This window comes from Rutidosis leptorrhynchoides, chromosome 1, assembly GCF_046630445.1.
Source record: "Rutidosis leptorrhynchoides isolate AG116_Rl617_1_P2 chromosome 1, CSIRO_AGI_Rlap_v1, whole genome shotgun sequence".
Classification (NCBI taxonomy): domain Eukaryota; kingdom Viridiplantae; phylum Streptophyta; class Magnoliopsida; order Asterales; family Asteraceae; genus Rutidosis; species Rutidosis leptorrhynchoides.
Genome location: NC_092333.1, coordinates 101,814,355 through 101,831,789, shown reverse-complemented (window position 1 = coordinate 101,831,789; position 17,435 = coordinate 101,814,355). Strand labels below are relative to the sequence as shown.

The window sequence follows — 17,435 nt, the reverse complement described above, 5'->3', positions numbered from 1 at the left end:
AAAATTTAAACTATTTCGTACCCCCACGCTACGACATCAAGTATTTTTGGCGCCGCTGCCGGGGACAATCTAGCTTAAAAGCCGGAAGCGTAACGCTAATTTTTTTTTAAAAAAAAATTTATTTTTAGTTTACTTTTATTAAAATACGCTTTTGTAAAAATACGTTTTTAATTATTCTAAAATATAAAAAGAAAAACAAAAATATAAATATTTTTAAGATTTTGTTAAATATTTAAATTTTATAAAGTTTCTTTATTTTTATTTTACAAAAATATAAGTTTTATTTAAATATTTTGTGTTTATTTAAAATATAAAATTAATAACCGAAAAAAAAAAATTATATATATATATATATATATATATATATATATATATATATATATATATATATATATATATATATATATATATATATATATATATATATATATATATATATATATATATAAATCTAGTTTTAAGATTTTTATTTATAAAATTATAAAGTAGTTCTATTTTTATATAAGTTTTTATTATTTAAATATTTATATTTAAAACAGAAAATATAAAGCATAATACAGAAAATATTAAAAAAAAAACGCGTCGAATTAAATCCTGTACCTGAGTTGAATTTTAGAACCCCGCGACTCGCGGAGTTTTCCTGCTTCGGGCACCGCAACTCGCGGAGCAGCCCTGACACACGTGACAGAAACCCTAATCAGCATTAATTACGGGTTTTATATTTATTAATTAACTTTTAACCCTAATTAGGTTTAATTTTAATATATTAGTTAGTTTTACTTTTTATTTAATTTATATATTTAGTTAAATTAGTTTAATTAATGTAAAATTAATAGTTTTAATAAATAAATAATATTTTTATAAAAATTGTAATTTTTACAACTTTTTGTATATTTTTATATTTTCTCCCTTTTTAATTGTTTTGGCGTAATATTTGTATTTTTCGCTAGTTTTTAGTTTTAAACTTAGTTTTTGCCATAGTTATATTTTAATTTCTAGATTTTTAGGCTTTGCCGTAAAATCCCTTAAGTGCTTTTTCTTTAGACTAAGATTTATGTGCTTTAGAATTTTGCGACGCCTTTTTAAGTTTTAGTTTCTTTTTAAGTTATTGCCATTTGGGATATAGTTTTACTTGTAAGCTTTAATATTTTTAGACGTCTTTTACCTATGTATCAATTATCATTCCAATTAGTAATCTCAATTTGCGATTATAATTTTAAGTTAGTGATAGTAATAAGGTTGGGTTAGTCGAGTGATTTTAAGTTCTATAAGTCACTCTTTTTCTTTCTTATTTTTATTTTTCGATCTTTTTCCGACATGCTCTTTTTTCTTTCTTATTTCTCGCTATTCTAGTTTTTAGGACATAGATTTTTTTATTCTACTTCTTATCTAAATTTCTTAAAATTACGAAAATTTATTTTAAGTGGTTAAATTGATAGACATCAAAATTTTCTGGTTCGTAGTAATAGTTGGATTTGTACGTGGACCGGGTTATTGGAGTCAAACAGTCCTCAATTATATTGAGACCAAACGAATCCTGCCCCTCTGCTGCATCTTTTGGCTATTCGAAACGTGGGCAAAATCAGAAAAGTCTATTAATTGGATAACTTATATAATTTTTCTTTCCTTTTTAAAAACTAATAGGATATTCAGTGAATGCACCGAGCAAAACGTTAACCACCTTTTGTACGTTCACCACATGTAACTAGATCAAGACATTTAGCAAATATTGAACCCGACCTCACAATTGAGAATCCGGAGAATATTCAGGGACGATTCATAGATCCTGAACCACTAAACTTTCCTCCGGAACCACCAATCATTCAAACAGAGATTGTTGAGGAACGAACCATTAAATCAGAATCCTCTAGTGATTCCGATTCAACAAATTCAATTATGGAGAATCTGGAACCTTTAAGTATGGAAGACCGAATGAGAGCTAAACGCACTGGCCAAGGTCACGCAATTACTCATCCTGACATTAATGCGCCAGATTATGAAATCAAAGGACAAATTCTACACATGGTGACTAATCAATGCCAATTTAGTGGTGCGTCGAAGGAAGATCCAAATGAACATCTTCGTACCTTTAATAGGATCTGCACTCTATTTAAAATAAGAGAAGTTGAGGATGAACAGATATATCTCATGTTATTTCCCTGGACTTTAAAGGGAGAAGCCAAAGATTGGTTAGAATCGTTACCTGAAGGGGCGATTGATACATGGGATGTTTTAGTTGAAAAATTTCTTAAACAATTCTTTCCTGCATCTAAAGCCGTAAGACTTCAAGGAGAAATTGTTACGTTTACACAGAAGCCAAATGAAACTCTATATGAGGCGTGGACAAGATTTGAAAAGTTATTAAGAGGATGTCCGCAACATGGTTTAACTACCTGTCAAATAGTACAAATATTCTACCAAGGATGCGAAATCACTACAAGGAAAGACATCGATATAGCAGCTGGTGGTTCTATTATGAAGAAAACAGAAACTGATGCTTACAAAATTATTGAAAACACTGCTTCCCACTCACATGAGTGGCACCAAGAAAAAGATATCGTTAGATCATCTAAAGCAGCTAGAGCCGATTCTAGCCATGACTTAGATTCCATTTCCGCAAAGATAGATGCTGTCGAGAGACGAATGGAAAAGATGACTAAGGATATTCACTCAATACGAATTAGTTGTGAGCAGTGTGGAGGACCACATTTGACAAAAGATTGTCTCAGTATTGAATTAACAATGGAACAAAGAGAGAATATTTCATACATAAACCAAAGGCCTGGAAATAATTATCAGAATAATTATCAACCGCCAAGACCTATTTACAATCAAAACCAGAACTATAACCGAAATATTCCATACAACAACCAACAAGGTCCTAGCAATCAACAAGTATCCAACAATACTTACAATCAGCAAAGACCTAATTTTCAAAACAAACCACCACAACAAACCGATGATAAAAAGCCAAATTTAGAAGATATGATGACGAAGCTAGTTGAAACTCAAACGCAGTTTTTCACATCTCAGAAATAAACAAATGAACAAAATGCTCAAGCATTTAGAAATCAACAAGCTTCTATTCAAAACTTGGAACAAGAAGTAAGTAACCTAGCAAGTTTAATAGGTGAAAGAAAACCGGGAAGTCTACCTAGTGATACAAATGCTAACCCCCGGAATGAAACAGCTAAAGCTATTACCATAAGAAGTGGTACAACACTTAAACCACCTGAAATACCTGTAACTTCTGATGAAGCTATTCCTACTCCACAAGAACCACAACCTGAACAAGATAAGGAAACAGAACCGGTAGTTGAGAAGGTTAATGAAGATAACACAGTTAAGGCTAAACCTTATGTTAAACCATACCAACAACCACTTCCTTACCCGAGTAAAATGAAGAAAGAGAAACTTGAAGCCGAGCAATCCAAATTCTTGGATATGTTTAAACAGATAAATGTAAATCTTCCTTTCATTGATGTGATTTCAGGAATGCCTAGATATGCTAAATTATTGAAAGATCTGATCACGAATAGAAAGAAAATAGAAGAACTCTCGGCTGTTACTATGAACGCTAATTGTTCAGCAGTGCTGTTGAATAAGATACCAGAAAAATTATCTGATCCAGGAAGTTTCACAATTCCATGTTTTCTGGGTAGTCTTAGTTCAATAGAAGCATTAGCAGACTTAGGTGCTAGTATAAATCTAATGCCGTATTCACTATACGCTAAACTAGACCTTGGAGAATTGAAACCAACCAGAATAAGTATACAACTAGCAGATAGATCAATAAAATATCCTAGAGGGATAATGGAGAACATGCTAGTTAATGTTGGTACTTTAGTATTTCCAGTAGATTTTGTTGTTCTGGACATGGAAGAAGATTCTCAAGTTCCTCTCATATTAGGAAGACCATTCTTAAACACGGCTAAAGCAATGATAGACGTGTTTGGTAAGAAATTAACCATAAGTATAGAGGACGAGAGTGTTACCTTTTTAGTTGATAGAGCAATGCAACAACCGCAATCTGCAGATGATACATGTTATTATATTCAAACTATAGATTCACATGCAGAATTGTTAGAAGAATTTCCAGAATTACAAGGAACAGGAGAATGTTCTTTAGGAGAAGGTAATGAACCAATTGATGAAGCTGAAATGTTAGCTACACTTATAGTTAATGGATATGAACCAACAACAGAAGAAATTCAAATGCTAAAAGAAAAAGACAGATATCGATATAAATCATCGATAGAAGAACCTCCGAAATTAGAGTTAAAGCCACTTCCAAACCATTTGGAATACGCTTATTTACATGGTGAATCTGAATTACCTGTAATAATATCGTCTTCTCTTACTGAAAATGAGAAATCACAACTCATTTCTGTGTTAAAAGCTCATAAACCAGCCATTGCATGGAAGATTCATGATATTAAAGGAATAAGTCCTTCGTATTGCACACATAAAATCCTTATGGAAGAAGGTCATAAAACGTATGTGCAACGCCAACGAAGGCTAAATCCTAATATGCAAGATGTAGTTAAAAAAGAAATTATTAAACTGCTAGATGCAGGTTTAATATATCCAATTTCTGATAGTCCATGGGTAAGCCCAGTTCAATGTGTGCCTAAGAAGGGTGGCATGACTGTCATTACAAATGAAAAAAATGAGCTTATTCCTACTAGGACTGTAACAGGATGGCGTGTATGTATTGATTATAGAAAATTAAATGACGCCACCAGAAAAGATCACTTTCCCTTACCTTTCATTGATCAAATGTTGGAAAGATTAGCCGAAAATAGTTATTATTGTTTTCTTGATGGATTTTCCGGATATTTTCAAATTCCAATAGCACCCGAAGATCAAGAGAAAACCACATTCACGTGCCCTTATGGTACTTTTGCTTACAAACGCATGCCATTTGGACTTTGCAACGCCCCTGCAACCTTTCAAAGGTGTATGATGGCGATTTTTCACGACATGATATAAGAATGCATGGAAGTTTTCATGGATGACTTTTCAGTCTTTGGTGATACATTTGAATCATGTCTAGTTAATCTGAAACGAATGCTTATTAGATGCGAACAATCAAATCTAGTTCTTAATTGGGAGAAATGCCATTTCATGGTTAAAGAAGGCATCGTTCTAGGACATAAAATCTCAAAGGAAGGAATTGAAGTGGATAGAGCTAAAGTAGATGTAATTGCTAAACTTCCACATCCCACCAATGTTAGAGGAGTTAGGAGTTTTCTAGGGCATGCCGGTTTTTACCGACGTTTCATAAAAGATTTTTCTAAAATTGCCACTCCTATGAATAAACTCCTAGAAAAGGATGCTCCATTCATCTTTTCAGATGAATGTATCAAATCTTTTAATATTCTTAAAGAAAAACTCACTAATGCACCGATAATGATAACACCAAATTGGAATCTACCGTTTGAACTAATGTGCGATGCAAGTGATTTTGCAATAGGAGCCGTTTTAGGACAAAGGATTGAAAAACGATTTCAACCTATTTATTACGCTAGTAAGACATTACAAGGAGCACAAACAAATTACACAACTACTGAAAAAGAACTCCTTGCTATTGTCTTTGCTTTTGACAAATTTCGATCATATCTCGTTCTAGCAAAAACGGTGGTCTATACCGACCATTCTGCTCTTAGATACCTATTTTCAAAACAAGATGCCAAACCAAGATTAATACGTTGGATCTTACTCTTATAAGAGTTTGATATTGAAATCCGAGATAAAAGAGGAGCAGAAAATCTCGCCGCTGATCATCTTTCTCGTCTTGAAAATCCCGAATTAGAAGTTCTAAATGAATCGGCCATACAAGACAACTTTCCTGATGAATATCTATTGAAGATAGATTATAATGAAATTCCATGGTTTGCAGACTATGCAAACTACTTAGTATGTGGATTCCTTGAAAAAGGATTATCGTACCAAAAACGAAATAAATTCTTCAGTGATATAAAACACTATTTCTGGGAAGATCCACATTTGTTTAAAAGTTGTCCAGATGGAATAATACGCCGATGTATATTCGGAGATGAAGCTAGTAAAATTTTAAATCATTGTCACACAGGACCAACAGGAGGGCATTATGGGCCTCAACTAACAGCAAGAAAAGTTTATGGTGCTGGATTCTATTGGCCTACAATTTACAAAGACGCACACCTTCTTTACAAATCCTGTGATGCTTGTCAAAGGGCCGAAAAAATAAGTCAACATGATAAAATGCCACAAAATGTCATCCAAGTATGTGAAGTATTTGACATTTGGGGTATTGAATTTATGGGTCCATTTCCAAAATCTCATAATAATCTATATATACTCGTAGCCATTGATTATGTATCTAAATGGGCGGAAGCACAAGCTCTCCCAACTAACGATGCACGAGTTGTAGTCAACTTTTTAAAACGTCTTTTTGCAAGGTTTGGAACACCGAAAGCTTTAATAAGTGATCGGGGAACTCATTTCTGTAACAATCAACTTGAAAAAGTTCTCAAAAGATATGGAGTAACTCATAAAATCTCCACCGCATATCATCCACAAACAAGTGGACAAGTTGAAAATACCAACCGAGCTTTAAAACGTATTCTAGAGAAAACCGTAGGATCAAATCCGAAGGAATGGTCCATTAAGTTGGAGGATGCACTCTGGGCTTTTAGAACAGCCTACAAAACTCTAATTGGAACCACACCTTTTAGACTCGTTTATGGAAAAGCATGTCATCTTCCAGTAGAAATTGAACACAAAGCATTTTGGGCTTTGAAGACATGTAATCTTGATTTACATGAAGCTGGACGTCTACGATTAAGGCAACTAAACGAATTAGAAGAATTAAGACATGAAGCATACGAAAATTCATTAATCTATAAAGAAAGAACGAAGAAATGGCATGATAAAAGAATCAGAAGTTTAAAAGAATTTAAAGAAGGAGACAGAGATCTTCTTTTCAATTCACGATTCAAGCTATTTCCTGGAAAATTGAAATCAAGATGGTCTGGACCATTCATAGTCAAAAGAGTTTTCCCATACTGAACAGTAGAATTAATAAATTCAAATGGGATTGAAGTTAAAGTTAATGGTCACAGAGTTAAACACTACATAGATAGTCCGATGGAATTCGACAATGAAGTTAATCACAATTTCGATACCACAGCTAACTAAGTGTGGGGAGAATCAAGTCTTTAAAGGATAATATGTATTTCTGTTAGAGTTAGATTGTCTATTTTCGTGTAGTTCTCGAAAATGGAACCCGAATGGTCTTTCCCTAGCAGACCCTAAAGAACTAGTCTTTTCCCCCCATTCTTAATTTTTATTTTTTTTAGGTTTTTACGAAATGAAGACTGCCTGTGAACTAAACCATGGTCTAATGCTACACGTTTTGATCACTAAATGTAATAATGACACACTTCCGAGTGAAATAGTATCAGTAATCAGAGAAAGATTGGACGGAGTAAGAAAAGAATCCAGATGCGAAGATAATAAGTTATAATTTGGTAAAGGAAAATCAAAATCCGCAGCGAAAAGAAGAGCACGACACCTTGAAAGATGTCACAAATGCGGAAAATGGTCACATGGAGGTAAATGTTCAAATAATCAAACCTATTCAAATACCGAATTTGTTACTTTATGCAGATACGGACCATTCATATGTTTAGAAGAAAAAACACTGAATGCTCGAGGTTACGCCTATGTAGCCATGGAAAACCAATTAAACCGACTATCTTATGAATGGGATAGATCATATCACTAAGAATACTATCTCACAGGTAAGTCTGTACAGTTTTTATTTTTTAATTTTTTTAATTTTAACCTTTTGATAATAAACGCTAATTTATTCGCTATAAAGTATTAAATTGGTATTGAATAAAATTAGGTTTGGCGACCGAAATTATTGATATCATTCAAAAATTTATTACATCACTGCGAAATTTAACGTTTATTCTTAAGGTATAAATATCTTTAATCAATCAACCCAAAATATTTCAAAAATTCGTCATGAGTTAAATTAGGTCTTGGAACCGAAATTACTTTATCGAAAATAGGGCGCATATTTTTGATAATATTTGATTGATTAAAGTGGGATAAAAAGCCAAAAAGATTTTTAATTTTATTTTTACCATGTTTTTAAAATTAATATATAAATCTTAAATTAATATTGTAAACTTTGTAAAAATAATATATTTAAAATTGTAAATATTTGAAAAATATAATATAAGTTTGGTGTGATTTTATTTTATGTATTTTTAATTTAAGTTGGTGTGAATTTAAAAACAAAAATTTACTTTATCTCATTAAGTTAAAAATATGATTTTTAAAATTCATCGTAAGTTGAAGACTAGGTCGTTGAACCGAAATTGCTTTACCCGAGGGAGGGACGAGAACTTTTATTATCATTATTTTTAATCTTATCGAATTAAAGTATACCAAAAACATAAAAAAAAAAAAAAACCAAAAATCTAAGCTTTTAAAACAATCGCTTGAAAAAGACAAATTTTAAAATTTTGTCGAAGGACGGACTAGGACATCGATCCGAAACGACCTCGTCCTAAAACAAAGGAAAACAAAATTTTAAATTTATTTTATATTTGCTTTATAAGTTAAGATTTCATTGGAAAAAAAAAAATTCAAACACCGCGACTCTCGAAGTTTGAAGGGTCAAACACCGCGACTCGCGGAGAGACCAAAACCCAGAAAAAATAAAACGAGCTGGAATCAGCTCAGTCCACACACCACAAAAACAAACTGCGAAATAAACCCGAAAAAACCCGAAAAACACACACCAAATTCGCAATTTTTGACCGTTAATCATCAAATCTTTTACTAAAATCATGTTGAGAAGGATGCTATCAAGGAATTACTCAAGAAAAACGGTAAATTTCTACACCTAAACACCATTTAATCCGCAAATTGGTGTTCTTGAGCAATTTTATACCCAATTCGATTTTGATGCTTTTTAATGTAATTATGCTTTAATTACTTATATATTATGCTTGTATAACCTAGATTGATGCTATTTAACATGATTAGAAGCCTTAAACTTCAAATTTTGAGTAATCTAGGGTTTGTGTTCTTGAGCAAATTTGGGGCTTTTTGATATAAACAGGTTATGGCCGATTTTTGTCATGAATTGTTGCTAAATTAAGTAGTGTAATATGTTTAGGTAGTTAAATGATCCAAACTTTGAGCCTAAACATGATTTTGAGAATTAAAGTGGACTTTTTCAAGTCTAAAATTCATGAACTTGATTTTTGGAAAATAATGCCATTTGAAACTTGTTTAATTGCTAGTAATGATTATTTTGACATATTATTTGAGTTGAATGCTTATGAACGTGGTGATAATTTTCGTATATGCTTATTTGAAAAAGTGTAGATTTGATAAAAAATATAAAAATGAGCATAAGTTTGATATAAATTGATCATGGCATTGTAATTATTTTGATTGATGATTTTGCTGACACTAATGCATATTTGGATGCACAAAAATTGTGTTTGATGTGTTTTGCAGACTGAAAGGGGTGAATCTTCATCCCAAGCTCGCAATGCTCCTGCTGAGAATATGGAACAACAGCAGGTGGATAACTACTACAAACAAGATATACCTCATCCAGTCATGATATTTTCTGATATGCACTTGGAAGATTTGCACCCGAACCTGAGATTTGACAGACTTTGGATAGATTGTCCAAAATACCAAAGGGGTTTGCATACTCTTCATTCTAAAGCTGTTGAAGTACCTAGGGTCATAGAATGGGGACCATTAGAAGCTGTAGAATTGGCCGGGCCAATTAGGGAATTACTTGCACAGAGGTATGGTAATTCTACTTTTAACGATTGGGTACGGTTATTCAACATGTGTAGACCTGTATATAAAGTATGGTGTGAAGAATTGTTGTGTAGTATAGAAATAAATGATCGGGTAGCTAGTTTAACCGATCGATCTTTTATTAGATTTTTGTTAGGAGGTTCGATGCGCCACATGTCTTTACTAGACATGGCTCAGGCTTTACGTATATATACGCCTGAGGAGTTAGCATCTGCCGATTGTAGAGGATTGATACTAAATGGTAGAAAGATAGACGAAAATTTTGATACGCATGGTGTATGGAGTCAAATGACTAGCCATCACTTAAAGGGGGAAATTACTCTTATTTGGATATAGATAGAGCTGAATTAAGAGTAATTCATAGGTTTTTAGCCAATTCGATTACACAACGAGGTAAGAACAAGGAAAAGGTAAATGAACAGGATTTGTTTTACCACATGTGTATTCGAGACCCACAAAGTGCTGTAAGTATACCTTATTGTGTGGGTTATTATTTATCAGCTATGGTTAGGGGGATGAGACCGCATAGCATAATAGGAGGTGGTATATTTATTACTTTGATTGCTGAATATCTCGGTGTGGATATAAGTCGGGGGGGATTATTAGTCGAAGAACCAGAACCCCGCGATACAATAGGTTTAAATGTATACCATGGTGCGAAGGTTTTAAAGAGGCGAAATAACGCCACAGTATGATATAATGGTAGACATCCACAGGTTGAGAGAAACCAACAGCCAGGTAATGTGGGAGGGGGAAATGAAATGACAGAAATGCAAAGGTTTATAGCTTCACAAGAGTACGAAAATGCTAGACATCGAGCATTTGAAGATTGGAAAGTTCATCAAAACCAAATCATAGCTTATTGCCAACAAATAGGTAGAAACTATATTCCTACTCCATCGCCCGTATTTCCTCCCTGGTCTATAGAGATCCAACCACTGTATCCTACGTATAACCCAGCCGAAGCATTTTATAACACATATGGTTATGCATGGAACCCCTACTGGTATCAGTATCATCCTTAGTCTACTTAGTTTTATTTATTTTATAATTTGTAATATTGATACATTTAATACTTATGTTAGAATTGTATTAGTTTTTATAATTTACAAATTTTTATTTTTAGATTTTAATAATTTTTGAATGTGGGGTAATATACCAAACTTCAAAAATATGTATATATGTTTGCAGTTTATCTTATGTACACAACAGGGTAAAACAACGCATTTTCAAAGACTGGCATTAAGTTCAGCAAAAGCAACTAATTTTGACGACAAGATGCAAAATAAATGTAATATAACAACAAGACGGAATGAACAAATGATATGCACCATTTATCATTCAGCAAACAAACGGCAATATATTTGGAAACTTTGGTAAAATTTAATCATTTTCACACAAATCACCCTCAATAATTTAAATTATTACTGATTTCTTGCAAATGAGGGCATTGCAAGATCTTAAGTATGGGAAGGGGTTAAATTCTTTCGGATTTTAAAATTTTTACTTTATACACTTGGTTACCATTAGAAATACTAGTAAAGTAGTAGTTGTATTAGAATCTAGTGCTCTCTGATAATAAAGAACAGCCCTAGTCTTATATACTGACTACCCAATTCTAGAAAAAAATTTCAAAATTTTCAATTAAATGAACTCAAAATCATGTTTATACATATTTATGAACGATAAAACTAGGTTTTAACGCTGAAATTATCGTTACCTCGAAAAGGACATAAATTGAGAAACAACTAAAAACACTTGAATTTATTTATTAAGATATAAAAAGACACATGAAAAAAGCTAAGTGTGGGGAGAATGTACCAAGTTATTCAATTAAAAACTATCTATCACATGTTTCTGTAAAGTTATTGCAGGTGCTTTTGTTTTGGACTAAATTAACTGTTTTACCCGATGAAAGGAAAGAAAGATGGATCTACACGATGAATCAATTCCATCATTAAAAGGAAGTAAAGTCTTCCGAAAAAGACACGCGCTTCTTGATTTAGGTCTTCCGAAAAAGACTATTGCTCCTACAAAGGATAGTAATTGCGTCTGACACGTTATAGACCATAATTAAAAGCATGTCAGGGGACATTGCCTTAATAGTTGCTTGTTCAACGCTTCCCTTTACAACAGGAAGGTAGTTTATCGAAAGGTAATATTCGGAGCAAGTATACTGGACGTGTTGCTTTCCTAATACAAGGTTAGCAAGTGGGTGACACAAAACCATAAGTTTTGAGCCAAAATTTTCAAATCTAAAACCCACCAAACCCACAAAAAGAATTTGCAAACACCGGTGAAGGGTTATTCCGGAAAACTTATCTAGGGTAAAAACTAGATTTAATTTTCAAAAGATCAAATGTTTTCATAAAGATCCAATTTCTTAAAGGATCTAAATTTTATAGTCATGTGAGACTGTAAACCATATCGTTACTACCATTGTTTATACCGCCGTATAGAAATCACTGATGTACAAAGTGTGAAGAATAAAGAAGTGATTCTAGTATTTCAAGACGATATTGCTTGAGGACAAGCAACGCTCAAGTGTGGGAATATTTGATAATGCTAAAAACGAACATATATTTCATAGCATTATTCCTCAAGAAATACAAGCTTTTAGTTGCAATTGTTCTATTTACAAGTGATATTCGTTTAAATAATAAAAGGTGAAGACAAAAGATAGATTCGACGAATTGAAGAAGCAAACGACCAAAAAGCTCAAAAGTACAAAATACAATCCAAGTGGTTCAATTTATTGATGAGAAACGTCTCAAAATGACAAGAGTACAAGTTACAAAATGCAAAGTACAAGATATTAAATTGTACGCAAGGACGTTCGAAAATCCGTAACCGAGACCAGAGTCAACTCTCAACGCTCGACGCAACGGACTAAAAATTACAAGTCAACTATGCACATAAATATAATATAATATTTAAATAATTCTTATAATTATTTATATATTATATAATATATTAAAAATTCGTCGGCAAAGAAAGACTCCAAAGTTGGTGAGCTGGAAAATCAAACTCCGCGACTTGCGGAGTTTGAAGGCAAAAATTGCCGCGAGTCGCGGAGCCCCAAATTCTGAAACCGCCTATAAAAGCAAACGCAGTTTGATCGCAAAAATATCAATATATATCCATCCATCTATCTATACGTAATATTTATATTTATAATTTATATTTTAATTTTAATTTTAATTTTAATCCTAATAATAAGGGTATGTTAGCGAATGTTGTAAGGGTGTAAGTCGAAATTCTGTCCGTGTAACGCTACGCTATTTTTAATCATTGTAAGTTATGTTCAACCTTTTTAATTTAATGTCTCGTAGCTAAGTTATTATTATACTTATTTAAAACGAAGTAATCATGATGTTGGGCTAATTACTAAAATTGGGTAATTGGGCTTTGTGCCACAATTGGGGTTTGGACAAAAGAACGACACTTGTGGAAATTAGACTATGGGCTATTAATGGGCTTTATATTTGTTTAACTAAATGATAGTTTGTTAATTTTAATATAAAGATTTACAATTGAACGTCCCTATAAATAACCATATACACTCAATCGGACTCGATGGGCGGGGTATTTATATGTACGAATAATCGTTCATTTAACCGAACACGGGAATGGATTAATAGCCACTAGAATTATTAAAACAGGGGTGAAATTATGTACAAGGACACTTGGCATAATTGTTAACAAAGTATTAAAATCTTGGGTTACACTCATTCGACATCCTGGTGTAATTATTAAACAAAGTATTAAAATCTTGTTACAGTTTAAGTCCCCAAATTAGTTGGAATATTTAACTTCGGGTATAAGGATAATTTAACGAGGACACTCGCACTTTATATTTATGACTGATGGACTGTTATGGACAAAAACCAGACGAGCATATTAGATAATCCAGGACAAAGGACAATTAACCCATGGGAATAAAACTAAAATCAACACGTCAAACATCATGATTACGGAAGTTTAAATAAGCATAATTCTTTTATTTCATATTTAATTTCCTTTATTTCATATTTAATTGCACTTCTAATTATCGTATTTTTATTTATTGTTATTGTATTTAATTACACTTTTAATTATCGTACTTTTTAAGTATTGCAAGTTTATTTTATCGCACTTTTATTATTCGCAATTTCATTATCGTTATTTACTTTACGCTTTAAATTAAGTCTTTTATTTATTTAATATTTTACATTTAGTTTTAACTGCGACTAAAGTTTTAAAATCGACAAACCGGTCATTAAACGGTAAAAACCCCCCTTTATAATAATAATATTACTTATATATATATTTGTATTTTTATAAATTTAAACTAATATAGCGTTAAGCTTTGTGAAAAAGATTCCCTGTGGAACGAACCGGACTTACTAAAAACTACACTACTGTACGATTAGGTACACTGCCTATAAGTGTTGTAGCAAGGTTTAAGTATATCCATTCTCTAAATAAATAAATATCTGGTGTAAAATTATATCGTATTTAATAGTATTTCCTAGTAAAATTTAAACTATTTCGTACCCCCACTCTACGACATCAATATGCTACTGAGATAAGGTATATGATATGCATGTCGTTGGAAAGCTGGCGAAAAATTAATAACTTTTTATTTAGAACTCGTGTGATTTCGATGAACGGATTAAAAGATATAGTCAATAGAATTATTATTACTTTTAGTATATTTATTGTTAAAATGATTATTATTACTATCTTCGTTATTATCGTCGTTATAATTACTATCTAATTATTATTATTATTATTATTATTATTATTATTATTATTATCATCATCATTATCGTTATTAATAAAATGTATTATCATTAAAAATTGTTATTTTTATTATTGTTACTATCGTTATTATCGTTAAAGTTATAATTAGTATTATTATCATTATTATTATTATCATTAAAATAGTTATTAGTATTATCATTATCGTAATATTTATTATTATTAGTATTATTATAAATTATAATTAAAACTAATATTAATAACATCTAATTATTATGATTACTATTATTATCATTATTATGAACGCGATATAAAAGACGACTAAAAGCTATTAACAAATTAATTAGAAAATAATGAGTATAAGTATCATGATGAAATTAAAATAATGAAAGACATTGATTTAGATAAAAATATCATTTTCATTATTTTTACTATTAAAAGTATTATTAATATTAAAACTATCATCTTACTAAGATCATCATTTTTAATAGAAATATCATTGTTATTATAAGATATCATTATTATTATCATTTAGTATTATTATTAATTATCATTTTGAATAGAATTATTATCTTTATAAAATATTATTATTATTACTGTTAATATTAAAAAGTATCGTTACTATTATCATGAATAGAATTATCATTTATCATAATTAATATCATTTTTAGTAAATATAAATATTGTTATTTTTATTAGTAGAATAATGATAATTATTATTATTATTATAAAATAATATAACTTTTACTCATTATTATTACTATCAATATTATTTTATCAGTTAAATATATAATACAGAGACATTTTTACCACACGTAATATAATTACATTAATATTACATATCGCTATATTTTTATGATATTAAGTGAACTTTATAAATTTTATTATTTAAGATATATAAAAGTATATTTTTATCATATATAAATTTAATATAAATTTTTATTATTAATAAATGACTTATATTATTTTCTCTAATAAAATTTGATAAATATATTTTAATATATAAAACTTTTTTAAATATATAAATCGATTATTTAAATTTCATATTGAACATGTATGGACCTTGTAAATCATTTCGGGTTAAATCGACTTTTGTTGACTTTTACATATCGATCTCGAGCATTAGGATTGTGATACACTATGACCTGACCTAAATTGTTGAACTGTTATTGACCAACATATATATATATATATATATATATATATATATATATATATATATATATATATATATATATATATATATATATATATATAGGTTCGTGAATCCAAGGCCAACCTTGCACTTGTTCAATGACGCCATATGTATTTTTACTATGAAATACAGTATTGTGAGTTTCATTACTCTCCTTTTAAATGCTTTTGCAATATATATTTTTGGGACTGAGAATATATGCACTTTTATAAATGTTTGACGAAATAGACACAAGTAATCGAAACTACATTCTATGAGTAAATATAAATATTGTTATTTTTATTAGTAGAATAATTATAATTATTATTATTATTATAAAATAATACAACTTTTACTCATTATTATTACTAACAATATTATTTTATCAAATAAATATATAATACAGAGACATTTTTACCACACGTAATATAATTACATTAATATTACATATCACTATATTTTTATGATATTAAGTGAACTTTATAAATTTTATTATTTAAGATATATAAAAGTATATTTTTATCTTATATAAATTTAATATAAATTTTTATTATTAATAAATGACTTATATTATTTTCTCTAATAAAATCTGATAAATATATTTAAATATATAAAACATATTTAAATATATAAAATGATTATTTAAATTTCATATTGAACATGTATGGACCTTGTAAATCGATTTGGATCAAATCGACTTTTGTTGACTTTTACATCTCTATCTCGAGTATTAGGATTGTGATACACTATGACCTGACCTAAATTGTTGAACAGTTATTGACCAACATATATATATATATATATATATATATATATATATATATATATATATATATATATATATATATATATATATATATATATATATATATATATATATATATATAAAATATAGGTTCGTGAATCCAAGGCCAACCTTGCACTTGTTCAATGACGCCATATGTATTTTTACTACGAAATACAGTATTGTGAGTTTCATTACTCCCTTTTTAAATACTTTTGCAATATATATTTTTGGGACTGAGAATACATGCACTTTTATAAATGTTTGACGAAATAGACACAAGTTATAAACACTTATGAGTGTATGATTATTGATTAAATGAAATCTTGTGGTCTATTAAAATTATGGAAATGATTGATTACAATAAACTAACGAACTCACCAACCTTTTGGTTGACACTTGAAAGCATGTTTATTCTCAGGTTTGAAAGAAATCTTCCGCTGTGCCTTTGCTCATTTTAGAGATATTACTTGGAGTCATTCATGGCATATTTCAAAATACGTTGCATTCAAGTCATTGATTTCAATAAAGATTATTATTAAAGTAAATGGCAGATTAGGTCACTTATAGTTTGGATGTTACGGAATGGTATGCATTCCTGTCAACTTTCGATGAAATGAAAGTCTGTCTTTTAAAAATGAATGCAATGTTTGTAAAATTTATCATATAGAGGTCAAATACCTCGCGATGTAACCATATGTTATTGTATTCGTTCTTATGGATTTGGACGGGTCGCTTCACCATAATCACCAACATTATCACAAATCAACAACGCGTATATTGTATCAACGAGTTATGAATTATTAACTCATTTTCCCTAAAGAAATTATATGAATATTTTATATAAATATGAATTTTGAAATCAAAATAAATCTTTTCATACTAAGC

The 17,435-nt window shown here is 30.2% G+C and overlaps 1 non-coding gene across 1 annotated transcript; it reads right to left on the bottom strand.

The window, feature by feature from the left end:
- Nucleotides 1-2,280: 2,280 nt before the first annotated feature.
- Nucleotides 2,281-2,387, bottom strand: LOC139887026 (small nucleolar RNA R71). Its single transcript, XR_011772879.1, has one exon. It is a non-coding gene; the product is annotated as a small nucleolar RNA R71 (small nucleolar RNA).
- Nucleotides 2,388-17,435: the final 15,048 nt, after the last annotated feature.